The following is a 12,923-nucleotide window of genomic DNA, read 5'->3' on the forward strand; positions in this document are numbered from 1 at the left end:
AAGCCACTAAAGGGATACAAACAACCTTTAAGTCTAAACCACCTGTTGTGGAAAATATCCCAAAAACTAACCCTATCACAATGGAGATGATAAACTACCAAACAACTATGCAATTCTTCCTCAAAATTACTAGTAGAAATTAGTTTTGTTTTTTGTTTGTTTGTTTGTTTTGGCTTAAACAACAGGAATTTATTGGCTCATGGTTAAAAATTAGTTCTTGAGATTAGTAAGTCACTACTCAAGGAAAAGCTGTTTCATTTTTACATGAAGTTTCATTGAATAAACATTAGTTTTGTAAATAATCGTAAGACATTTTGTACTATGATGATCAAGATAACCCAGGCAAATTTTCAAATGATCTCTCATATTTACAAACTGCTTTCACACGTTACATTTCATTTGACTATCCCCACCACCACTACCACCACCAACTCCCACTTCTTCAACTACCTGGGCAAACACTGTTTGTCTTGGTTCTATAGATGATAAAACTGAGGTCTAAGAAGTTAAGTACCAAGGGTGTACAACATCTAAGTGGGAAGGCAACTAGACCCTCCACCTTCTAATAAATGTCTATTCTACCAACACTACAGGAAAAGTCATTCTCAAGTTAAAATATATTTACTACTGCTCTGATCAATGTTCTGACAATCAGAGAAAAAAAAATTTTTCGACATAAGAATATCAATGAATATAAAATTTGAAATGAAAATGCTACTTACAGTGATAGTTACTGAAGTACATAAACAAAGAGAATTAAATTCCCTTGATTTTAATAACAGAAAAGTTTTTCCAATACAATAACTAAAGGGAATCTAGAAAAGATTACAGGAATACCCATTTAAAAATTAAAATTTAACTCTTTACTTTGGTTTTGAAGTGTCAATTCTTTTTTGAGAACAAAAACATAACTTTAAGATATCATTAAGGTCAATAATAGGAAATTGGAATTATTAGTTCTAGTATGAACTACAATTACTCTCATTTAAAAACTTATAAATGGCCCACATAAAGCCATACTTTATTTCCATTTCATCTTTTGACAATTTTCATCTTATTCAATGATTTAATCACTCTTATCTTCCTGTGTAGAACACATACCCAGAATTATACTAGGCACTAGACACAATGTAAAGGTGTGCTTACACAGAAAAGAAATAAATGGTACAGTCCCTGGCCTGAGAGAATAGTTTTGAATATGATTAGGGACTTGAGATCTGCCATATTTTCACAATCAGAAGATACCTAAAGAAGTGGTTATGAAGCAAATTCTTCTAATTCCAGTAACTATATGAAGTCTGAACAATTCATAAAACATCTTTGTTGGTGAGATTCTTTTTTTTTTAAGGTATAAGTCAATTTAGCAAGGTAATTCACCATTTAGAAACTAGCTTTTACTAATTTTCTTATTTTGGACCAACTTATTCTCAATTAAAGAAAAAAGAGGACATTTTATCTTTCCTTTTCAATCTATGAATGAAATGAAACACTAAATTGGTTACATAATACAAGATTTTTAGACTTGTTTGGAAAATGTTGTGATTGCTATTAAATTACTACCATGTATTACTAGAATAATTAAACATTTAATTTCAAATACTCTATTAAACAATCACATCTTGGAAGAAAATACCCAGAATTCATATACTCATTTTAATTAACTAAATAACAAACTTGTGTCTTTATGATACTTAGCAAAATAGTGTACATCTATTCCCTTAGCATTCTCTTGAACTGGACATGGCTGTCCTCCCAAAAACTTTCTAGGTGTTGGTTACTGTGGTGTGTAACTGAAGCAGACATTTATATATAAGGACTAAAAGTTCACAAAGCACCTTCCCATACACCATTATTTTCAATGCTGAAGTAACCCACTGGATAAAGAAAATGCAGGTTCACAAAAATTACAGGACTTGAATTTACAGTCCAGACAAGATGGCATAGATCCTTTTTTCCTGCTCCTCCTTACCAAGCACAATTATAAACCACAGAAATAACAATAGACAACCAAAGGACTACTCTCAATGGTGATAAGAAGGCAGTGAACTGTTTTGGGACCCCAGGACTACAGAAACAACAAAGCAGGGCAGGGCATATTACATCTCCACATCCAACAGAAGAAGACCACCTAGACCTGGCACTTCCTGACTATCAACTAGCAACAGAAGGTAGCCCCAACAGGCACACAACCTCTCCCCTAACACCTCAATAAACAGGCAAAAGAGATCGACTGGAAGCCCCATTAACAATAAGGACCAGGGGGAACACCCTCCTTCCCTGCCCAGCCTGAGTTTCCCCTTTTCCACCAAGAGATAATAAGGTGATCAGGCAGAACTAGCAAATGGGACCCAGTCATAACAAGCCTCTCAGTTCAGGAACTTTCTCCCCAGTCAGGGATACCTGGGCAGCTAGAAGGAGGAGGGGCACCAGTAGGGGGATCCCACCACACCACTCTCCCAAGGAACACCTGGAGGCCTGTCCCTTCATGCAGCACAAGCAGGGACCAGGAGAGTCCCAATGGTATCAGATAGATCAGGCAGACCAAAGTAACACCGCAGACTCTAAAGTCAAACCACCATTGGAACCACAACCCTCAAAAGTGAGCTAAACCCATGGGCTAAAGCTAAACAAGGTGACTGTCTGATAAAATGAAAGATTTAAACAGGACACAGTCTCCTAACACAATGGACAAAATGTCCAGCATACAAATCACCCAAGAAAATCACAACATGAATAATCAACTAAGAACAGATAATCAACTAAAGCTAACAAAGAGATGAATCAGATGTTGGAATTATTTGAAAAGGATGTTAAAGCAACCATCATGGGAATGTTTCAATAACCAATTACAAATTCTCCTGAAACAAATGGAAAAAAAAAAAACGGAAAATCTCAGAAAAGAAACAAAAGTTATGAAAAAGAAGAAAAAGGAAATTAAAACTAAAATATAATAAACTTTAAAACTCGCTGGACTCAGTGTAAGATGGGGATAATATGAGAGAATCATTGAACTTGAGCACAGAAAAATAGAAATCACCAAATATGAACAAAACTGAGAAAACAGGCTAAAAAAAAACAAAGAATCTTAGGGACCTATGAAACAGTAACAAAGGATCTAACATTCATATCATATCAGTCTCAGAAAAAGTGAGGCTGAAAGAATATCTGAAGAAATAATGGCTGAAAACTTTCCAAGTTTGGTGAACAACAGAAACTTAAAAGAGCCAAAAAGCTGAGTGAACTCCAAACAAGATAAATCCAAAGAAATCAACACCAAAACACATCATAATTAAACTTTCAAAACCTAAAGACAGAGAAGCACAGGCGGATCTAAGATGGTGGCATAGAGAGGAATGGAAGCTAAGTAGTCCCCCTGGAACAACTAAAAAAAACCAGAAACAAATAGTAAATAATCCAGAATAACTGCAGGGGAACAAACATGACCATCCACTCATCATACACCAACCTGAATTGGGAGGAATGCCTGAGATCACAGCATAAAATCTGTAAGAACGAACTGTGGATCCAAATCGGGAGACCCCTCCCCCACAGCCCGAGCTACAAAGCCTCATGGTACCAGAGAGAAGCTCTCTCCCAGCAAGCGAATATAGCTCAGCTGAGCTCCAACTGGGGTTTTAATTAGCAAGTGTGAACTGCTCACTACAAATCCCCAACAAGTAGACAGAGGCTTTGGGTGACGACTGACCTTGGAGAGCCAGAGGGTCACCTCGGACTAGCTCTGTTCCTTTTTTGACTCAGTGGAGAAAGCCTTGGCCATTTTCAGTTCCCAGTTCTGTGACCCAGACAGGGGTGCGGCACAGGCAGAGAGAGAACATTGAAATGTTAATGACCTCGCCCTAAGGCGTCTATCTTCTCTAAGAGGAAAGGGGCGGGGCCCAGCTCTACTACCTGCCTTTCATTAAGAACTTACAACAGTCAAGAATTATAGGCTAATCTTTGCATCAGGCTGGGAGGGCCCCTGCACAACCCTGAGGCCGGGGCTTCCCTTGAGGGACATGCACTAGTGACATAGCACATAATTAATTAATGAACAATGTGAGGAAGAAATCAAGAACAAAAATTCCATTTACAGTAGCAACTAAAAGAATCAAATATCTAGGAATAAATCTAACCAAGGATACAAAGGACGTGTACAGAAAATTATAAGACATTGCTAAAAGAAATCAAAGAAGACCTAAATAAATGTAAAGACATTCCATGTTCATGAGTTGAAAGACTAGACATTGTTAAAATGTCAATTCCACCCAAAGCAATTTACAAATTCAAAAATCAAAATTTCAACAACATTCTTTGCAGAAATGGAATTGCCTACCATCAGATTTATACATAAGAGTGAGGAGCCTACGAGGAGAAACTAAGATGGCGGCTAGGTAAGACAGGGCAAAAAAACACCTCCATAAAAAATACTAGATAAAAACCAGAAAGTGACCCAGAATACCACTTCCAGTGATGCGCCAGCTGAACAAGGTCTGCTAAAACCACAGGGACCGTGCACTTGGTGAAACCAGGAGTCTGCATTCTGAAACGAGTGAGTAGGCCAGCTGAAAGTCCCACGGCCGTGCTGTGGTGTTGGGGAAACTGCGGCTTGCCGTTTGGAGATGGACTAGTTCTTTAAAAAAAAAAACCCCGGGAGAGGCTGCAGATACAACAGTGAGAACCGCGCAGTGAAGCACTGCAGGAGCGGACTGTAGCCAACTCAAGTGTCTGAGGTAGAGGATAGCCCTCCCCACACCTGCTGCTGATTGTCCCAGGGACAGAGGGACAGAGGGGAGAGCCAAAAGGAGAAAGAAATCGCACCCCTTGCAGCCAGCTTCCCGGCGTGCTGGCGACACTCCTGCCTGGGGCCGTACCCACAGCTCAGAGCCGCGCCAGGAAACCCAGTCTGACAGGGAGTGTATCCCACGGCACCCCACACACACCACAATATCGGCCATGGACAGTGGCCTTGGGTGCACCCACAGCTAGTCCCACAGCTGGGAAGGCGGAGCTGTGCGAAAAGGGGGGGTTGAGACGCCCCATTCAGCCATCTTTGCATCAGGCTGGGAGCACTCCTGCACGGCCTGGCGGCCCAGGGCTTCCCTTAAGGGAAGGCGCGCACTTGTGACGTAGCACAGCCTTCCCTCAGCAGAGGTCCTGGAAGATCACAGCTATCAAGCAAAGCACATGCCAAGAGGCCAAAAACAACAGAAAATCTTAAAGCATTTGCTAAAACCAGACGACATGGAGAACCCAATCCCAAACACCCAAATCAAACAATCGGAGAAGACACAGTACTTGGCTCAATTAATCAAAGGACTACAGTCGAACAATGAAAGCATGGCACAGGATATAAAGGATATGAAGAAGAACATGGCACAGGATATAAAGGACATAAAGAAGACCCTAGAAGAGCATAAAAAAGAAATTGCAAGAGTAAATAAAAAAACAGAAGACCTTATGGAAATAAAGGAAACTGTTGGCCAAATTAAAAAGACTCTGGATACTCATAATACAAGATTAGAGGAAGTAGAACAACGACTCAGTGTCCTAGAAGACCACAGAACAGAAAATGAAAGAACAAAAGAAACAATGGAGAAAAAAATCGAAAAAATTGAAATGGATCTCAGGGATATGACAGATAAAATAAAACGTACAAATTTAAGACTCATTGGTGTCCCAGAAGGGAAAGAGAAGGGTAAAGTTCTAGAAAGAGTATTCAAAGAAATTGTTGGGGAAAACTTCCCAAACCTTCTACACAATATAAACACAGAAAGCATAAATGCCCAGCAAACTCCAAATAGAATAAATCCAAATAAACCCACTCCAAGACATATGCTGATCAGACTGTCAAGTACTGAAGAGAAGGAGCAAGTTCTGAAAGCAGCAAGAGAAAAGCAATTCACCACATACAAAGGAAACAACATAAAACTAAGTAGTGACTACTCAGTGGCCACCATGGAGGTGAAAAGGCGGTGGCATGACATATTTAAAATTCTGAGGGAGAAAAATTTCCAACCAAGAATACCTTATCCAGCAAAACTCTCCTTCAAATTTGAGGGACAGCTTAAATTCTTCACAAACAAAACAAATGCTGAGAGATTTTGCCAATAAAAGACCTGCCCTACTTCAGATACTAAAGGGAGCCCTATCAACAGAGAAACAAAGAAAGGAGAGGGAGATATAGGGAATTTTAACAGACATATATAGAACCTTACATCCCAAATCACCAGGACACTCATTTTTCTCTAGTGATCATGGATCTTTCTCCAGAATAGACCATATGCTGGGACATAAAACAAGCCTCAATAAATTAAAAGAAAAAAAACAACTGAATATATTCAAAGCACATTCTCTGACCACAGTGGAATACAAATAGAAGTCAATAATTTTTTATTTGTAACTCCACTATTTACTGCCTACATGATATAAAATACACAAACTCTAATGACAAATCAGTGGTTTGGGGCTCAATGTAAAATATGAAATTTTTGACAAGAACTATATAAAGGCAGGGGAATGGGGGAGTATAGGAACATAGTTTACAGGTCCTATTGAAGTTAAGGTGGTATCAAAGAAAACCAAGATTGTTATGGATTTAAGAGATTAAATTTAAGCCCCACAGTAAACACAAAGAAAGTATCAGAGAATATGACCATAGAGATGAAAAGTAGAGTATGGGTTATGAGAAGTGGGGGAAGGGGCAATGGGGAGTTAAGAAATGAGTGTAGGGTTGCTGTTTGAGGTGAAGGGAAATTTCTAGTAATGGATGGTGGGACGGTGATAGCGTTACAACATTCTAAATGTGATTAATCCCACTAATGGAATGCTAGGGAGGGGGTGGAATGGGAAGATTTAGGCTGTTTATGTTTCCACAATTGGAAAAAAAAAAAAAAAACAGTCTAGGTAGACAACAATTGAATGCCAAGGATGATCCTGGATGGGATCTGAGGATGGAGGACAGGAGGCTCAAAGGGACATAGTTGGGACATAAGGGAAAAAAAAAAAAGGAAATATAGAATGTAAGCTTTGTATCAATGTTGAATTTCTTGAACTTCTTAGCTGAGCTTAATGGGGTTGCATAAAAGAATGTTCTTGTTTATGGGAATTGTATATGTGAATTATAGTGTTTGTTCAAGGATGTGTGCAGCTTGCTCTCATATGTTCAGAAGACAGAGCAATAGATGATGGATAATAGGAAGGGAGGGAGGGAAAGAAAGAAATGGCGGTGTGACAGCATGTTAAAGTTGATGGATCAGGGTATCAGGGGAGGGGGGTCAGAGTATGCTGTGTATGGGGTTTGTATTGTTTTTGCAACTGTTCCTGTAACTTTGAATTTATTTCAAAATAAAATCTAAAAGAAAAAGAGCCAATGGGGGAAAAAAAAAAAAAAAAGAGTAAGGAGCCCGGAATAGCCAAAGTCACCCATACTTGACTTTTCATCTCTTGGAGGACTCACACTTTCCAATCATAAAACTTATTACAAAGCCACAGTACTCAAAACAACATGATATTGGCACAAGGAAAGACAGACCAATGGAATAGAATTGAGAATTCAGAAATCAACCCTCACATTTATGGTCAACTCATTCTTGGAAAGGGTGTCAAGTCCACTCAAGGGAGAAATAATAAGTCTCTTCAACAAATGGCGCTGGGAAAACTACATGTCCATATGCAAAAGAAAAATGTCCATATGCAAAAGAAAGATGTCCATATCCAGCCTTACACCATATAAAAAAAGTCAACTCAAAATGGATCATAGACCTAAACATAAGAACCAGAACTTTTTCCTGGAAGAAAAAGAAGGGACGCATCTTCAGGATCTTGTGCTAGGCAACGGTTTCTTAGACTTTACACCCAAAGCACAAGCAACAAAGAATGCTCATCATGTTGAGCAAAATAAGCCAGACTCAAAAGGACAAATATTATATGATCTCACTGATATGAAATAATTAGAATAAGCAAACTCCTAGAGTCAGAATCTAGAATATAGGTTACCAGGGGCCGGGGTTGGGGTAGGGAATGGGGAGTTAATGCTTAAATTGTACCAAGTTTCTATTTGGGTTGATTGTAAACTTTTGGTAATAGACGGTAATGATGGTAACAACACTGTGAATGTAATTAACAGTACTGAATTATAAATGTGAATATGGTTAAAAGGGAAATTTTTTGTTGTACCTATGTTACTAAAATAAAAATTTAAAGAAAACATAGGACTGTACACCACTAACAGTGAACCCTATTGTGAACAAAGGACTATAATTAATAGTACAAGTATAAAAATGTTCTTTCATGAATTGTAACAAATGTATGCAAGGTGCTAATATAGGGTGGTATAAGGGGACTATTTTATGCATGATCGTTCTGTAATTTCACAACTTCTCTAACAATTTTTTTAATTAAAAACAAAATCTGATATTACTTTACTTGTGGTATGGTCTTTACCTAATCTGGATGACTGTTAATCCGGATTACTGGATTACTTCATAGTCAGAGAAGAGAGGCACAAGGAGAGGCTGTGTGCATTGCCATCTGATAGAAAAGCCAATGACCATGGACCAAGGATCACCGGCAGCTAGGCCCAGAATGGCAGTCTTAGGGATGATAGCATTACCTTGCTAATGTCTTGATTTTGGACATCTCCTAGCCTCAAAACAGTGAGGCAATAAATTCCCATTGTTTAAGAAAACTCACTGTATGGTATTTGCTTTAGCAGCTGGGAAACTAAATCAACTAACAGGGCTTAACTGACAGATATAGAGAAGAATACACAATGTTTTTCAAGTGACCAGGATTCACCCAGGCAGCCATATCCTGGGCCAAAAAACAAACCTCAACAAATTTAAAAGAATTACAACCATGCAGAGTGTATTCACTGACCACAATGGACTCAAACTAGAAATCAGTAACGGAAAGACAACATGAAAATCTCATGGAAATAAACACATGGAACTATAACAATACACATCTAAATAAGACATGGAAATAAAACAATACATATCTAATCCATGGATCAAAGGGAAAGTCACAAAGAAAAATTTTTTAAAGAAATTGATTCTTAAGAGCTCCTGAAAAAGAAATCTTCAGATTCAGACAGCATCACAGTGAATTCTACCACTTCTTTAAAGAAGAATGCCAATTGTTCACAAACTCTTCCAAAAAAAAAAAAAAAAAACAGAACATTTACCTACTGATATTATAATGTCAAGTATTTCTTCAAAGAAGACATACAAATGGCCATTAGACACATGAAAAGATGTCGAACATTATTAGCCATCAGGGACAGACAAATCAAAAACCACGAGATACTACTTCACATCCACTAGGATGGCTATAGTCAAAAAGACACACAATACCAGGTATCAATGCATGTAGAGAAATTGGAACCCTCATGTATTGCCAGTGGGAAGGTTAAAATTGTCAGCCACTTTGGAAAACAGTCTGGCAGTTCCTCGAAAAGTTAAACATAGACTTATCATATGATCCAAAAATTCCAAGAGAATTACAAACATGCTCACACAAAAACTTGTCCGTATATATGTTCATCGCAGCATTATTCATAATAGCCAAAAGCTGGAAACAACCTAAATCTCCACTAACTGAAGAATAAACAAACTGTGGTATATCCATACAATGGAATATTATTCAGCCATAAAACAAAATGAAGTACTGACACGTGTTACAAAGTGGATGAAACTTGAAAACACAAAGCCAAGTGAAAGAAGCCAGACACAAAAGGTCACACATTGCATGGTTCCATTTTTATGAAATGTCCAGAACAGGCAAATACACTGAGAGTGAAAGTAGATCGGTGGTTGCCAGGTGCTCGAAGGAGGGGTGTATTAAGAGTGACAACTAACGGGTATGGAGTTTCTTCATGGAAGGAAGAAAATGTTCTAAAATTGACTATGGTGATGGTTGCACAGCTTTGTGAATACACTAAAAACCACTAAAACGGTTAAACAGTATAGTAGATGAGTTATATGTCAATAAAGCTGTTTAAGAAAAACTATATGATGCCTAGAATTTGCTTCAAAATTATATGGAAGATCTAAATAAATGGAGACATCCCATGGTCATGGATTGGAAGTCTCTGCATAAGATATCAAGTCTCCCCATATTAAACTATACATTCAATGTAATTCCTACCCAAAATCCCAAGAGTGTTTTGTAGACATACACAAGCTTATTCTAAAATGTATATGAAAAGTCAAAAGAACTAAAATAGCTAAAACAATCTTGACAAAGAAGAATAAAATGTTAGGAACCACTCTATCCAATGTTAAGATAACTATATTGCTATAATGATCAAGACATGTGGTACTGGCAGATAGACAGATACACCAATCAATGGAACAAAACAAAGATCCTAAAAACAGACCAACACAAATATGCCCAACTAATTTTTAACAGAGTTGCAAAAGCAATTCAATGTAGGAAGGTTAGTCTTTTTCAACCAAGTACTGGAACAATGGGACATCCAAAGGCAGAAAAATGAATCCTGATCTAAACCTCACAACCATTTACAAAAAATTTTAATCAAAATGGATCATGAATTTAAATGTAAAACATAAAACTCTAAAATTCTTAGCAGAAAACATAGGAGAAATTCTTCAGAACCTAAAGCTAAGTTCTTTAACTTGACAAGAGAAGTATGATTTGTAAAAAAAAAAAAAAAGGTCTACTTGACTTCATCAAAATTTAAAACATTTGCACTGCGAAAGACCCTGCTAAACATGAAAAGATAAACTACAAATTGAGAGAAAATGTTTGCAAACAATACATTCAACAAAGATCTTATATCCAGAATATATAAAGAACTCTCAAAACTCAACAGTAGAAATACAAATATTCCAATTTAAAAATGAACAAAAGACATGAACAACCATTTCACCAAAGAGGAGTTACAAATGGCACATAAACACAGGAAAAGATGTTCAGGATCATTAGCCATTAGGGAAATGTAAATTAAAACTACAATGTGTTACCAGTACACATCTATTAGAACAGTAAAAAAAAAATTTTTGACAATACAAAATGCTGCCAAGAATTCAGAGAAACCAGATCTCTCATACATTTGTGATGAGAGTATAAAATGGTACAGCCATTGTGGAAAACAGTTCAGAAGTTTCTTATAAAACTAAACGAGCACTTATAACCATACAACCCAGCAATTGCACTCTTGGGCATTTATCCCAGAGGAATGAAAGCTTATGTTTACACAAAATCCTGTACAAGAATGTTCATAGCAGCTTTATCCACAATAGCAAAAGACTGGAAACAACCCAAATGTCCTTCAGTGGTTACATACTGCATTTATATACCATTCTCAAAATGGCAAAACTACAAAGATGGAGAACAGATTAATGGTTGCCGGGGGTGTGAGCAAGAAGGTCCTTTGTGGTGATGTTAACAGTTCTGTGTCTTCACTGGGCTGGTGGTTATGATAAAATTGCCTGGAACTATACATCCCACACAAAAATGGTTTTTAAAAATGATGAAAGCTGAGTAAGTTCTACAGTCTAATTAACAGTAATACACCAATGTCAATTTCCTGGTTTTATACCACAATATAAAATGTCACCATTGGGGGAAGCTGGGTGAAGGATACACTGGATTCTTGTAGTATTTTTGCAACTTCCTGTGAGTCTCAATTGGTTCAAAATAAAAAGTTCTTTAAAAATTATAATGAGGCTGGGAAGTGTGCCCGACAGCAGAGCTCTCCCTGCCCAGCCTACACCAGACCACCCGGTTACCCAGCAAACAACTGGAGGTCTAGACTAACCTCTGCTCTGCCCCTGCCTGTGTGCCTGGGCAAGCTGGCCAAGGCATAACCCCACTTCAAGCCTGACAACCCTGGCAAGGACGCGACAGTGGACTTCACGGCCAGATGCTACTCTGTGCTGCAGCACCACACATCGACATCATCGCCAAGCAGACTTACGGAAAAACGATCTAGCCCTGAAGCACTAATATCGGACCTCTTGAAAGAAAAGGCACAGACAACACTCCCACAAGTAGGACTGAAAACCCTTCTATGTGGTGATGGGAAGTGAAACTTGCTCTCTAGTCTTTTCCTATTTTTCATCCTGTAATACTAGAGTCTGCCTGTCCTACCAAAGAATGCACCCCAGTACAGTGTTTTCCTTTGACATCATTGTACATATGTGTGTTTAAATAGAGTACCATGCATTTAAAAATAATAATCATAATAAGGGGGAAAGTGGACACAAGTATCGAAGAAAGAAAACTTGTCATTAATTGCTAATTGTTGATTGTAAGTCATGGGTAGATGGGGATTCACAACACTATTCTATTTTTTATCTATTTGAATTTGTCATGTAATAAAAGGTTAATAAAAATATAAGAAAGTCATATATTAAAATATTAACAGCAGCTTCTCTTGCTGATGACTTTATTTTTCTTTCTGCTAATATAACTTCCAATTTTTTCCTATAAATAAACGTAAGATTCTTATATAATTTTTAAAGAACTCTTTGCTCATATGGTCTTTTGTCCTCCTTGTTTTACTCACTTAAAACATAAAGTAGCACTACAGAAAATGTTTTAAAACCACATAAAGAAGACCATTGATACTTCTTCCTCTGATAATATACTATTTAAGTAATTTGAAAATATTTCATCTAAATAGCCAATTTATATTTTACCAAATTATATTTCACCTGAAAGTTCCCATATCTTTTACAAAAATTAACGAAAAGGACCCTGCTAGAATAGTTTCACAATCAGTACGATAACTCACCTTTAGATTGATATTCATACAACATAAGCTCAAGACACAAAAGATGCTTTAACAATTCCAGTTGTGGATTGTGCCTAAGTTAGAATAATTAATTTAAAAAGTAAATTGTTTACTTTTAAAACTGATCTTTTTAAAATTTTCGAACATTAAAAAAAGCAAATGC

At 37.3% G+C, this 12,923-nt stretch overlaps 1 protein-coding gene across 2 annotated transcripts in view; it reads right to left on the reverse strand.

Moving 5' to 3' along the window:
- The window catches only part of ZNF148 (zinc finger protein 148), a 146,755-nt gene that overhangs the window by 110,312 nt on the left and 23,520 nt on the right, over positions 1-12,923 (reverse strand). The window lies entirely within an intron of this gene.

Source organism: Choloepus didactylus, chromosome 1, assembly GCF_015220235.1.
Source record: "Choloepus didactylus isolate mChoDid1 chromosome 1, mChoDid1.pri, whole genome shotgun sequence".
Taxonomy (NCBI): domain Eukaryota; kingdom Metazoa; phylum Chordata; class Mammalia; order Pilosa; family Megalonychidae; genus Choloepus; species Choloepus didactylus.